At 35.6% G+C, this 4,125-nt stretch overlaps 1 long non-coding RNA gene across 1 annotated transcript; it reads left to right on the top strand.

The window, feature by feature from the left end:
• Positions 1-911: 911 nt before the first annotated feature.
• On the top strand, positions 912-1,991 carry LOC131427920 (uncharacterized). Its single transcript, XR_009229323.1, has 3 exons — positions 912-1,011; positions 1,073-1,192; positions 1,502-1,991. It is a non-coding gene; the product is annotated as an uncharacterized LOC131427920 (long non-coding RNA).
• The last annotated feature ends 2,134 nt before the right edge of the window (positions 1,992-4,125 follow it).

A 4,125-nucleotide genomic window follows, 5' to 3' on the forward strand; every position in this document is an offset into this window, starting at 1 on the left:
CACGTTACCTATATCATTAATATACAAAAGAAATAATAGTGGTCCTATATTGCTACCCTGTGGCACTTCAATGTTTATGGTAGTAAGATTGCTACAGTCGCCCTCGATGGACACGAATTGTTTTCTGTTTGTCAAGTAGCTACTGATAATAGAATTCGCGATGCCCCTGATGCCGTAGCACTGAAGTTTGTCCAAGAGAATTCTATGAAGTGAGAAGGAAAATGAAGAGGATATCGGCCATTTGTTAGCTTATATTGCTGATTGTTATTAGATGAGAATTCGTATCGGATTACCCCGATCTTGTTTTTGCGAAACTGTTCATTAAATCCATAATGACTTCCGCAATAGAAACGCATGGAACAGTAAGAGTGGAAATGCCAATTTCTTATTGTTAGCAGCGTGTCGAGTGGCATCTTAGAGCTAAGGCAGTCTTTAACAAGAAAAACAAACGTATCGAGTGAGGATTTTGTACCATTATTTGGGATCGCATGGGGGATACCCAAGGATATTCAGCTCTTTTTGACTCTCCATGCATTGGCAAGTGAATTATGTAGTAGCACATCGTACACAAATCATTGACATTTTGTACTGTCAATCTACAGTTTTTAAGCGCATTCTCATACAGCAGTTTGAATTTTCGTTGCAAAGAATAGCACATTGAATTAAGTTCTACCCTCATGCGAAATAATTCAATCAAAACAACTACGCTCACTCACTCAAACAAGAGATTCTCATCTCACATAAAAAAATACACTTTTCAGTGCAAGGCTAGGACGGTTTTACTGATTTGGATACATTTGCCTCAACGAATCTTCAACAACCATGACTAAAAGTTTAATTTATTCACAAGAAAATCAATTATCAACGATGATAAAGTAGGCATATTCACGTTTCGAACTTCTAAAATCAAGAACAATACTTCGCTAAAGTTCATTACAACAAACATCATGATCTGGACTCGCTCGTTGAAATTTCTATTACTGACAATTATACTTTTTCTTCCACAAATCGGTATGTTGTTGCTTCATTTAAAACTCAATTAGTTCTTAAACCCCCGTATCGCCTATCTTAGAATTACTACCGGAACCGGAAGGTGAATACCCCTGCATCGAAGCAGGCCAGATCATAGCATCGGAAACGGAACGTTGCATTTGCTTGGAAGCAGGTGGAAAAGTAAAGTGTGCACCGAAAGGTACTGTCAGTTAATATACCGTTCATACTCGCATATCAATTCGAATATCGTCAACTTTCAGTTAGCTGGATGGATGATGGCTATCCTTAGTATACTTTCAGAATTTGCAATACAAATTTTGGGATTGTTCAGTAAAATGAGAAAAAAATATCAACTCTTGTCTGTCCCATATGTGAAATACTATATATTCGAAAATAAAATTTGAATCGTCTATTTTTCAAAATGCCGATTTTCCATATGGAACTGATATGCAAGTATGAGCACTAAGTATCCAGTAAACCATCCCTCAATGGAGTTAATTTATTTCAGATGTTTCTTTGGTTTGCAAATCACCCTTTTTGAATGGTGTTTTCGAAAACAATGAATTTAAATGTGGTCCTGCTCCACCTCCTAACTGAGCTAAACGATTAGTTTTTGTGGAAACAGAAGGTTGTATGCAAGGTATGAAGAATTATCAAAACCGTAAGAGTTTTCTTATGAGAATGATTAGACAGTACACAGTCTATATGTCTGATTTGAGAACAACATGACATGAAATTCAATGAAATAAAAAAACAAAGTAAAAACAGTATTATCTGGGACTTGAACCGAAAACCATTATATCATAAAGTATAGCCGGCAAGTGAAAGTTACATGAGAAACTTTTCAAATTCAATTGGTCATGGCGTAAACTACAGTTGGCAATCAGAGAAAGATGTTTTGTCAATATGAAAATTACGTTGCATGAAATGTAACAGATTGTAGACAAGTGTATAGACTAATATTATAGATATCACATCATGGTGAAATTGAAGCGAAACGAATAAAGTGGAATTTTTTTCAGTTTATTTAATATTCGGAAATGTGAATTTCACTTATTGAAAAATAATATCTAGATTTACGTCTTCTGAATAATAAGTTAGCATAGAAATTAGGATAAAATTGATTTACAAGTATTTGGGCAATGCACAGTATCACATTGAGGTCTGAGGACAGAGGGTCGCGTGTTGAGTTTCAAATCGACCACGTGGCTCGCTCAATTCCCTTTGCGCATCGTATTTCTCTTGTACTCTCTCGTATATGAGCAAACTGTACCGGGTTGCCAGCATACATTTTATTATTTTGATGAGAAGTTTTATCACGTTAATCTATCGTATGGGTTGGACATTACATGGATTCCAATGAACAATGAAAAAATATTCAACTTTCACAAAGATTTAATGTATGTGTGTTTGGCAGCCTTGTTGAGCCAATTTTATTTCTCTCTCCTGTTTCAGAATGCAATCAGGAAACCAAAGCGAAAAAAATGGTAGATGCATTGAAACTGACTTTGTTTCACAGAAAAATACAAGACTTTATTTTTATCGCGATAACATATATGTTTTTATGTACTAATCGCATCTAAACTAAATTATCTAGACTTTGTCACGGTAGATTTATGATACAAGCCTTCAAAGCCGAGATATTCGATGAACAAGTAGGGGTATGCATTTCCGAGCGTTCCAATTTTCAGCAGTTCTTCAGTCAGAAAAAATACAACACGACCGCTAAACTTAATGAATCATTCTGAAAATTTCACAGAATATTCTCAACTAAATTTCGAAGGCATTGTCAGGTGGGTTTTTCTATATTCTGCACCGTTTCCAAGAAAATTTAATTTGAAACGGGAAAATAGCAAAAAACCTACCACTTTACGGTACTGTCGTCATCTGTCATCTCCGAAAAAAGTTGGTGCACTTGTTTTCACAATTTTTTGCACATTTTACCCCATAATTCCGGAACTGGAAGTCGGATCCGAATAATATTCAGGAATTTTGTATGGGACCACAAGACCTTTCATTTGAATCTAGGTTAGAGAAAATCGGTTCAGCCATCCCCGAGAAAAGTTAGTGCCGAAAAACGTTACAAAGGCAAAAAATGATCGAATAAATAATGGAAAAATTGTCGAATTCTGTAATATTTTCATGGCATGTTAAGTAAAATGTTTGCAATCAATTTTTTTTGTTCAATAATATAATATAATTTTAGGGCACACTGCTTAAGCTCTAAGATGCCAAAGGGTATTACAATTATTTGCCGGTTTCTAATTTAAGGTGATAAATACTTTTATTCATTGAGTTACGTTACTTAAACGTAGTCACAAAGCAAATCGTTCCAAAATCGTAATATTGGAAAGCCGTCGTACCGAGCCTTCATTTCGTTCCAAAATTGTTTATAGTTATACCTACTGGTGGAGTGCTTTTGACAAGATGCGACTGAAAATCTTTATAACAAAATTCATGGCCTCCTGATCTGCCCATACTCGCATATCAGTCCCATATCGATTTTCGCTAATTTTGAGTTAGCTTGAGGAATGAAATCTATTCTCAATATACTCTCAGAAAATGCAATAAAAGTTGAGGGTTTGTTCAGTAAAATGTGAAAAAAATATCCACTCATGTCTGTCCCATATGCAAAGTACCCGCATATCAGTCCCATTCAGTGCAAATTTTAATAATTTTATTTGTTGCATCATTGGAATAGCAAAAGTGTATCACTGATATTTTATGTAATAATACCATGATTTAGCCTTAGGTAGCACAATAAATCAAAAATTTCGAAAATAAAATTTTAATCGTCTTTTTCTCGACATGCCGATTTTCCATATGGGACTGATATGCAAGTATGGGCAGTGATGGGATGCTCGGTGAAAAGCGAGTAGGAATGGCTAAGACTTGGAAATAAATTCCAAATCCTCACTAAGTCATTCAGACCGAATTTAAGGTATTTCTTTTATATAATTAATCAAACTTGCGCATGGAACTGAAGAGCCCAAAGGTAGTTTGCGAACCGTAGGTTGCCAACCTCAGTCCTAGTAGACCCCAGCCCCTTCAAAAAACTACAAGGATCAGCCCCATGGGGTTGTTCGAGCCGTTGATGTGGAACATGGCAACCCAAATTTCTAATGATCTACA

This window comes from Malaya genurostris, chromosome 2 (assembly GCF_030247185.1).
Source record: "Malaya genurostris strain Urasoe2022 chromosome 2, Malgen_1.1, whole genome shotgun sequence".
NCBI lineage: Eukaryota > Metazoa > Arthropoda > Insecta > Diptera > Culicidae > Malaya > Malaya genurostris.